Source organism: Rhipicephalus microplus, chromosome X, assembly GCF_043290135.1.
Source record: "Rhipicephalus microplus isolate Deutch F79 chromosome X, USDA_Rmic, whole genome shotgun sequence".
Lineage (NCBI taxonomy): Eukaryota > Metazoa > Arthropoda > Arachnida > Ixodida > Ixodidae > Rhipicephalus > Rhipicephalus microplus.
Genome location: NC_134710.1, coordinates 447,979,803 through 447,990,817, shown reverse-complemented (window position 1 = coordinate 447,990,817; position 11,015 = coordinate 447,979,803).

Below are 11,015 nucleotides of genomic sequence, written 5' to 3'. Positions count from 1 at the left end.
AGAGGATGATCAGGTGGCGTCACTGGCAGGTACTACCCCTAAGATTGAATGACTTCGTGCACATTCTAGCTACGTGGTTTTGCGTTGCACAGAGGAAGCAAGAATTAGAGTACTGGAGCCTTGCCCGTTTCTGTTCAGCCAATAGGTTGGCATTGCATGCAGCAATCAAGGGATCCTTGCTGTGGCACAGTGGGCACGCCAGTCTAACAGACAAGGAAGATGCCGTTAGGGCGGACGCTGACGGTATCACTTCTGTGCCATACGTTTCTTCAGATATGTGAGTTCTGGCTTCGTCTTGCGACACACTACGAGACTGTAACCGGCCCTCTTCTCGGATTTCCTCTTGAATGCAGAGAAACGTTATAACTCCTTGGCTATCTGCGTTCGGTCTTCAGACACTTCGACGATGCTGGAGGCGCAGTTGAATTCTTTGAAGTTCTGTCTGTACATAATGGCGAGATCCTCCGGCAGACATTGCATTAGGACACGGTTTAAGACCACAGTGTACTGGTCGGGTGCATCTCCTAGACCTTTCAATGCACTAACATGTAACTGTACACTATCGTGCTGCAGACGAAGCCTTCGAACGTCTGACGAGCATTTCACAGGAATTAGCGCAAGGACATTGTCAACATGCTCGTTCACAAGGAGATCCTGGCGTCCAAAGCAATCTGTGAAGGTCTTAATTGCAAGGTCATAATTTTGCTCTGCTAAACGGATGCCTTCGACAGCTCTCTTCGCGCACCCAGTTACGTAACTCAGGAGGTACTTAAATTTTTCGATGCGTGGTAGCTCGGTCTTCTTGTGAATGGTAGTGTCGAAATGGTCCCAAAAACTGCCATCCACAAAGACTACCATCAAAAGTTGCTATCTGGAGCTTGGGCAGTTGAACCACAAGCGGACGGTGCGCTCTCACCTGCCCTGCTGCTTCGCCGGAGCTCGCAAGTTCTAGGTTCCTTGGCCCGGGTTCAGTGGCTCGTGACTGCATTGTGGCTGCCTTGTCACGTTCCTGTAGCCAGAACTTTGCTCGTGACATGACGTAAATAATCTTGGCGTTGTACTCATCTGCTGTTTCCACTTCATGATCTAGGTTTTATTCATCCGTTGTAGTCAGAATGACGTCATCGAGCCTCGAAAGTGCTGCTTATTTATTCTTCAGGAAATTCATGTGGCCGGTAATCTGGGAGGCGTCTGGAGACGGTTGCTGCAGCAGGTACGATAACATTGCCAGGGCTTGGGTGACACCAGCTCTGATCAAGCCGCGCTTTTTCCGATGATGGTCAGTGGTCTCTAAGGTCATGACGTTCAGGGAAGTCTGTGAAGGGGCGGATCCCGGGTTTCGGGCATCAAATGTAAGAAAATTACTGGTTCGCAGACGTTAGATGAAGACGACCCGTTTATTCGTCATGGAGCCCAAGCTGTGCATTTCTAGCGCGTGCCTACCTCCACTTCGTCCTCTTCGAATGTCTGGCCAGCTCCAAGAGAATATTCTGCAACATCTACGCAGAGAAGCCAAGAAGACTCGCACACTTCGATGAAGTCCGGACCGCTCCAGGTAGTTCTGGTTCGGATTATTATTCAGCAATCACAGTCTACGGGAATGAGTGCTGTCAGAGCACTACCATATATTTAGAGAAATTCCATCGTGTACGTCATCCTCCTATTTTGTAGGCTCAAACGCGGGAGAGGAAGGAAAAGGAGCGTTAAGCTTAAAATTTGACCCATTTTGGTGGTGCACAGCATTGTGAATTGTGGAACACATGACTGTGAACACTTAGTGTATGCATTGCACTTGTCATCTCAAAATTGTCAAATCTAGTGAGAGGGCCTTTCAAAGTAAAACATGCCTTTTGTTGCTTGTATGTATTCATTCGGCCAATTGATTTCAAAAATGTTATGCCAGTCATAATAAAAAACCTGAACTGTTGCTAGACTCATCAAAAGCAATGGCAAGTCCGTTTCATTCCCTTGTACAACAGCAATCTTTCAGACAATGCCATTTCCTTCTTGGATGAGCTGTAGCAGGAATCTTGACTGTACTGCGCTCCTTTTTTAAGACTTTCATGCTAACCTTTGTGAATATTTGTTCAATCGTGTGCTCCCCATTGTAAATAAACGACTTTTGTTGCCCCCCTTTCTATTTTACGCTGTTTAACGCTGTGTGGCAGTAATATATAGAAGAATGAGACAGTGCCCTGTGCCTCCATCAGCTCAACTTTCTTTGAAACTACATTTCTCAAAGCAAATATTCAGAGCTGTAGATCAAGCACAATACCTAAACCTTTTTTTCGAAAAGTACAAAGCTACTGGATGTTTTTGGAGAAAAGTTATTATTAGCATCAACAAAACATTTGTAATCTGAGGGTGTTATGGTTTTATATCAGAAAGTTACTGTTGTCACGTGAAAAAAGCTACTTACAGTCGCAGAAAGCTTCATTTGCCGAAGCTGCCTGTCATTACATCTATGTAGTTGGTCTATCAGCACCTTTGTATGGGTTGTTGGCTAACTTCTTTGAAGAAAGTGCAGAAGAAATAGATGTGCTGTCTCACCGCTCCAACCGTTCCAAAACTACAGACTTTCCCCTACTGTGGCAAGCTTGCTATTTTGCAGAGTGTTCCTTAATGAATCAAATGACATGCTGCAGGGTCGCTTGACGAAGCTGTCACGCCACAAGGTTTTGGCTTCACATGCAGGCACGGATGAATTTGATTTAGGCATTCTACATGCCTGCCTGCATGTGTGCTGCCGTGCAACGCCGATATTGATGCATTTTAGCAGTTTGAAAAATGAACATGACAGCCATGACGGGCCTTGGACTGCAAATCGTAGCCTTCGAAATTTCAGGACAGTGTTTCCGATGGGTTAATCTGCGACAATAGTAATCGGAGTGTCATCCTTGGGGTGGCTAACAAGTCGTGCCAGCTGTCATTTAGTGGAGAAAGTGACCATTACAAGTTACGCTCGAACAGCCAAGACTGGGCATCCGCACAACGGTAACCCTTGCCGCCAAGAAATTTGGAAGTAAACGGAAAAGAGAAGTTGCCAGGAGAGGTAAAAAGTGTGAGAAAAGGACGAAGATGTAAGGAGGAAAAGACAGGAAAAAGCGACTGCCGATTACCTCTGGGTGAGTCAGGCCAGGGGCTCCATCTACGTGAAGCCGGGGCCAAAGGGGTGTATTGCTTTTGCCGGCGGGCCTTAAACGTCCAATCATCCGGCGTCCGTTCAGTTCCAGGATCCCCTTTTCCCCGGACTTGTGACAACCCTGCACGGCTAGGCGTGTGAGGCAGTCGAACCCCCCTCCCCCACGTTAGCTCGGGTCCGTGGTGTCGCTACACACCAAACGCCTCCGTAAGCAGACGCCACTGTGGGGCCCCAAGGGGAGTAAAACACGTTATGCTTCAAATGTCCTGGCAGCTAATGCACCAGTGTGAAGCTTGCAAAAGAAGCACTTCGAGGCAAGGGTTCCTTGCATTCTCTTGCCGCGCTTAAGCACATCTTTGACCTCCAGTGCTCAGGTAGAACATCACACGTCTTTGCATAACTTTTTGCGAGTAACTGTTGGAACACCCGCTTGCCTCGCAAACCGACACAGGTTAGATTCCCCCGTAGACCCAGATTTATTTATCAATAAATTTTTGCATCCTTCTGGATTTTTAAATCACGCCCAAGATGCTGATTTTTCGTTCACAACTAATGGCGCTGACGCCGATGCCGTAACATCTGCGAAACTAGCCCTTTAATATTATCGCGTTAAAATTCTCAGTGAGTTGCCTTCATGCATCGGTGCGAGAGTCGCCCCACAGGTTGGAGTGGGCAACGAAATCACCTAGAACATGGTACGGCTCCGGCAACTCATCTATAAAAGATTCAAGTTCGTGTTTGTGTAGTTGAAGGTGTGGTGGAATGGATAAGGGGCATATAGCTATGAGATTTTTTTTTAATTTGCAAATATACCTAGAACGGCCACTACCTCTAGTGCCATTCGCAGAGAACTGGGCTGAGACGCGAAGTTTATTAAAATTGTAACACCACCAGATGTTGGGAGAGCATCCTGGCGGAGTTTCCTAAAATGGCATAGTGACGGAGGAAATTTCTGTGTTTCGAACGGAGGTCTCTCTTCTGTACACATAGCATTTGGGCAATATAAATGCTAAACGTTTCTTAGCGAACTTCGGTGAGTTTGAGCGTATCTATCTATCTATCTATCTATCTATCTATCTATCTATCTATCTATCTATCTATCTATCTATCTATCTATCTATCTATCTATCTATCTATCTATCTATCTATCTATCTATCTATCTATCTATCTATCTATCTATCTATCTATCTATCTATCTATCTATCTATCTATCTATCTATCTGTCTGTCTGTCTGTCTGTCTGTCTGTCTGTCTGTCTGTCTGTCTGTCTGTCTGTCTGTCTGTCTGTCTGTCTGTCTGTCTGTCTGTCTGTCTGTCTGTCTGTCCGTCCGTCCGTCCGTCCGTCCGTCCGTCCGTCCGTCCGTCCGTCCGTCCGTCCGTCCGTCCGTCCGTCCGTCCGTCCGTCTATCTATCTATCTATCTATCTATCTATCTATCTATCTATCTATCTATCTATCTATCTATCTATCTATCTATCTATCTATCTATCTATCTATCTATCTATCTATCTATCTATCTATCTATCTATCTATCTATCTATCTATCTATCTATCTATCTATCTATCTATCTATCTAGCCGCCTACGACTTTCAGCTCTCCTGGCCTTTCAGATAATGGGATCTATACTAAAATTGAAAGGCATAACAAGACTCTATGACGAGCATAAGTGACTACTCATAACATGAAAATCATATGTACCGCATGAATGTCATAATTCACATGTCATGATGTTGCTGCTCCTGCGGTGGTTTCGTTCACATCACATGTCGCAAAACTGGTATATTATGACATGACTGCATGGCGAACATAAGTAGCAGGCCCTAACGCGTAGAAATCACGACATGCGTGTCATGTAAAACATGAGTACAAGTTACGCTCATGATGCGCTCACAATCGTTTCGCAAGCTTCACATAGACCAAATTTGATATTACGTGACGCAAATGGATGATCAAGGTAAATCACGGGTGCAAACGTAATAATCACAGCGTGCGTGTCATGTAAGAACATGACTACATGCCATCCATGCGCACGATGCACTCGTTGTCATTTCTTTGGCTTTACATACACCAAATTTGGTAATTGGTGACATGAACGAATGACGAAGGTATGTTGTTGGTGCAAACATGCTTATCATGACACATGTGTCATGTAAGAACATGACTACATGCCAGACTCATGATGCACTCGCGGCCATTCAGCTTGCTTCACATAAAACAAATTGGGTGTTACGTGACGCGAACGGACGACGAAGGGGAATGACACATCCAAACATGATAAGTATGACATGCGCGCCATGTAGAACATGACTACATGCTAAGCTCATAGTGCGCTTGCGACCATTTCGCTAGCTTCGTATACACGAAATCTGGTTGTACGTGATGTGAATGAAGGACAAAGGTAAATGACACGTCCGAATATTACAATCATGACATGCGGGCAATGTGACAGTGTGACATGACATGGTTCGCGGCCATTTAGTTTCACTAGCTTCACATATACCAAGTTTGGTATTCCGTGACGCGAACAGACGACGAAGGTAAATGACATATTGACACGTCGAAACACGATAATTATGACATGGTTGTCATGTAAAACATGGCTACATGTCATGCTCATGATGTGCTTGCGGCCGTTTTGCTAGCTTTACATATACCGAATTTAGTATTACATGACGCGAACGGGCGACGCAGATAATTGACGTGTCTAGACATGATAATCTTGATATTTATTTCATGGATGGCATAATTTACGTTAGCCTCGTAACGTGGATGATGATGATGATGATGTTGATGATATGTGGTGTTTATTGATGCAAGCGCCATGTGATGGCCAAGGAGCGCCAGTACACGATACAAAACATGTGGGCATAGGGTTCGATAAATTTGTATAGAGGCCTGAAATTCCTCGCACTAACGGCGGGTGAAGCATAAAGATAATAATATCGCGAGAGTGACATTAATTGTGTTCAGTGAAGATGATCAGCTAACAGTTCCGATAATGATTACATAGAGTGAAAATACAGCACCAATGTCTCTTAATGCCTTTGTCTCCAAGGGTCGCGAGACAGGTGCTTTGTAATATGTATTCTGCAGCAGCAACCTCTCTTCAGAGGTCGAGCTACAGATTACCAGGGTAGTTGAGGTTAAAACTACGTACATCTTCTAAAAAGTAAATAATCACCAATAATTGAAAAGGGGATTGGTACGGAAGAACATCGATAAATGAAGTGGTATTTGCTCTCAGTAGGGTAATAGGAAGTGCTCTTTTCGAAAAGTGTGCGACTAATATCTGGAGGATGGTCAGTGGTTCACTACAACTCTCGCACAAGGGTAGATCACCACCACACAGACGATATGAATGTGTACTGTGTGTGTCCTAATCTTAGCCTTGTTACTGTTACGTCTGCGTGGCATGACTTCGATACTGGCGCCCAATTGCCAAGCTGTGGCTTTATAACGTGTAGTTTGTTTTGCGTTCGGCTATCCTATGTGCTTTTCCAATGAGCTCTGAGCTGTCGTTTGAGGAAAGGTTTGAGGTCAAGTGCAGGGATGGCTATGAATGCGTTGGCAGTGTTTATGTGGACAGATCCAGCTAGCTGATCCGCCATAGCGTTACCTTGGATTTCGCGATTCGATGGCACTCAGCAAACTACGATGTGTTGTTTGAGGGTGTATGCTGTGCATAACAGTAAGTAAAGTAAGACAATGACCGGATTTTTGTGCTTTTTCAGAGTTTTCGGAAATTTTACTAAAATTAAGGAATCGGTGTATATTACTGCATTTTGTATTTTTGACTGTTTATTATGTTTAACAGCCGCAACTATTGCATAGGTTTCTGCTGTGAATATGCTTGTATTTGGGTGCAGAGCGCCGGCATCCAGAAAGGACGTACCGACCGCTGCGAATGACATACAGGAGTGAGACATTAAGGGGTCTGTAAAAAATTACAGAGAATTGTATTTTTCTTCAGTTCCAGAAAGTATGTGTGGATGTGTGCAACAGGTGCATGTTTCGTAACTTTCACAAACGACATAAAACATTCTATAATCACCACTGCCACGGCGGGAGATGTGCAGCGGTTCCCATTAGACAGTGTTCAAGCAGTGCAACGCCCGATTTCTCGGCTAAGTCTCTTACATGAAGCGAATAGGGCTTTCTCAATGACGTACGGTTATGAAATAGAGCGGAGCAGGATAAATCAGTGATAGTTGAGTACTAGCGGTGTTCCTTGTCTACGATCGTTTTAAGGTAATATATAAAACACATATAACATCTATGATATTGAGCGACCACTGATTTGATTCAACGTAGAGGCTTTCTACGGCGCTAGTGCGAAAAGCAACCGTAAAGATGAATGCCCAATTATTGGATAGGATCCAGCATTTGCAAACTGCTTCATGTTGCAGACTGATAGACGATCGCACCACAATGTAGTCGTGTTTGTATGAGAATTTCGTAAAGACTCATCACGCGTTTTATGTCGCTTCCCCACGAAGTGCGTGATAACACTTTCAGAATGTTCATGATTTTGAAATACTTGTTTTTGAGATTTTTGATGTAGGATGCTGATGTTATTAATGTATAAAATTATACCTGAAAATTTTGTTCCGATTTCGCTGATAGTCGCTGACCATGCAAGTAAATGGCCGGATCTGGATGGAGACCTTTCTTTTTTGTGAATGGAACGCATGTGCTCCTTTGTGGGTCAAGGGTGAACTCGTTCTGATCAGCCCACTTTCTTGCCTTAGTCAAGCAAAGTTGGACTTACCGTTCGCATATTGAAAGGCTGCATGATTGAAAACCTATTTGCGCGTCATCGACATATGTGCAATAAACCATATTACATGGAATTTTGTGATTGTGGGCTATTCGTTTTTATATTAAAACTTGTGCAGCTCATTTCACCACTTTGCGGCACTCTAGTCTCCTGGACAAATGTTTTAGACAAGACGTTCCCCACTCGGACACAAAAAGTGCGTTTTGACAAACACCTTTCGATTATGGTCAGCTTACCAACTCGCACGCCTAGGTGTGAGACGTCTCGCAGTATGCCAAAGCGCCGTTTGGCGTCGTACGCCTTTTGTGTATTGAGGAATACTAAAAAGAAGAGTTGTCTATGAACGAGAGCGTCACGTATTTGCACTCAAATGCGTAATAGGTGGTCAGTGGTCGATCTACCTTCGCGAAATACGCAATGGTATCAGTCCAGCAGGTTGTTTGTTTCCAGGAAATACATTATTCTATGATTGATCATGTTTTAAAAAAGCTTACAGGAGCAACTTGTTAATGCGAGCGGCCTGTAACTCGCTACAGATGATGGATCGTTACCATACCTAAATATTTATTTATTTATTTATTTTTTTAAAAATACTGGCAATCCCTTGTCGGGATTTTCGCAGAAAGGACATCGGGAAAACACACAATAAAAGCACACAATAAAAACATCCGTAAGTTATACATCGTTTAGGATACGCGTTACATTGATGCTACCAGTTCTCACAATTCCTAACAATCAAATTCAAACAAATTCTAACCAAATTCTAACAACAAAGTTCTAACAGTAATTGTACTATATCCAAATGATTAAAGTGTGAAAGAGTCAAAATAACACAGTCTAAAACAATGGATTTCGCAAAGATGACCACAAGAGCGCAATATTAGGGTTCCAAACGCAAATGTTCTTCAACAAGACGTGAAAAAATATTTAAAGAATTGCTGCTAGTAATCATAGCTGCTAAGCTGTTCCATTCCCTTATTGATGCTGGGAAGAATGAGTGTTTGAAACATTCCGTACGGAATGCGTATTCTTGTAGCATTTCGGGGTGCTTCTTACGGGTGGGTCGTGATTGTTGAAGTGTAATGTACCTGGAGGCATCGATGTTGGTTTGCTTATGGCGTAGCTGGTACATGAATCGTAGGCGTGCTAGTCTTGCTCGTTTTTGCAGCGTTAGCATGCCCGCTTCTTCGAGCATTTCAGTTGGTGAGTCTGTTTGCCTAAACTTGTTAAAAATAAATCGAACAGCTTTTCTTTGCACGCCTTCTAGCTTCGCAATATGTTTTTTTGTGTACGGGAACCAAACAATGTTCGCATAATCAAGAACAGATCTCACGTACGTGTTGTAGGCTAACAGTTTAATTTCAGAAGGTGCTAGTCGAAGGCATCGTCTCAGAAAAAAAAAGTCGTTTCAGTGCGGTAGCTGTAACGTTAGAAACGTGGGCATCCCATCTCAGATCGCTAGTAAAGGTGAGGCCAAGGTACTTATGATGACTTGTTCTAGGAAGTGGGATACTATTGATGGTATATGAGAACTCTGACCATTCCCTTTTTCTTGTTACTGTCATTATAGCTGATTTTTTAACATTAAGTATCATTTGCCAATCTGAACACCAGTTTGATACTATTTCGAGGGCTTTGTTTAAGGCAAGATGATCTTCTGCAGAGTTTATTTCATGATAAATTATACAATCATCCGCGAAAAGTCTGACGTGGACGGGAATTTGACAGGGTAGGTCATTGATAAAAATTAGGAATAAGGTCGGAGCAAGAACACAACCCTGGGGAACACCGGATTTGACGGGAACTGTTGTGGATACTTGTCCATTGAAATCAACAAATTGTGTGCGACCGGTAAGGTAGTTTTTTATCCATTTCGTAACGGAGCCATTGCCTAAGGTACATTCTAACTTTTGTACCAGTTTTTTATGCGAAACCTTATCAAAGGCTTTTGCAAAGTCGAATATGATAAGGTCGACCTGTTTTTGGTTGTCCACACTTAAGGATAAATCATGGGTTAGTTCTGTTAGTTGCGTGACTGTAGAAAGCCCCCTACGGAAACCGTGTTGAGAAGGCGACCGGATGCGTTCGTTTTCAAGATATATATTGATATGTTTTAAGATAATATGTTCAAGAAGTTTGCTGCAAGTGCAAGTAAGAGATATAGGCCTGAAGTTATTTACGTCATCTTTTGGGCCTCATTTGTGTATCGGTTTAACTTTCGCTTTTTTCCAATCATCCGGTATGGTGCATGTTGCTAGGGATTTATCAAATATGATGCACAGATATTTTGCCATCCACTCCGCATATCGGTTGAGAAACAAATTTGGAATGTTATCTGGTCCTGAGGCTTTTTTTGCGTCAAGTTGGAGGAGCAGATAAAAGATACCTTGTTCGGTTATCACGGGCAGTTCCAATGGTTCTTTGTTCAAAATGTCGATTGGTGGTTGATTGCCGTCATCGGCCGTGAAAACTGATTGGAAGTGCTCATTGAGCGAAGAAGGGGTAATAAGGCCATCTTGAGGATGACTAGCGTTTTCGCTAGACTTTGAATTTTTAAGAAAGCCCCAAAATTTTTGCGGCGAGTTTTTGATGAAACTAGGAAGGGTGTTAGTGAAATAGTTCTTTTTTGCGGTTCTTATTTTTAATTTCATGTCGGTGATGGCAGTTGTGAGAGCAGTCTTAGATTTGCTTTTACTTAGTTTTAGGGATTTCCTGAGTCTTTTAACTTTGCGTTTCGCGTGAATGATATCACGATTAATCCAGGGATTATATTTCTTTGATCTTTTTGTTTTATTTGGTACATATAATTTCATACAGTGCGTTATGATATGTTTAAATTTTAACCACAATTCATCGACACTTATGGATGCGCGTTTCGAATCTTCTTCAAACGGTGCTAATTCCATTGATAGATGATCAATTATGCTGGTGTCATCTGCATTCTGAAAATCTGGAACGTTTTTTTGCGAGTGGCAGTGGCTTTTTTTGGCACAAATTGATGCGCTGCACACGATTAGCTTGTGGTCCGATATCCCATCGAGAATTTCTACACTGTGTTTGTCACTTGGAAAATGGTCGCTTAAGAATACCAGGTC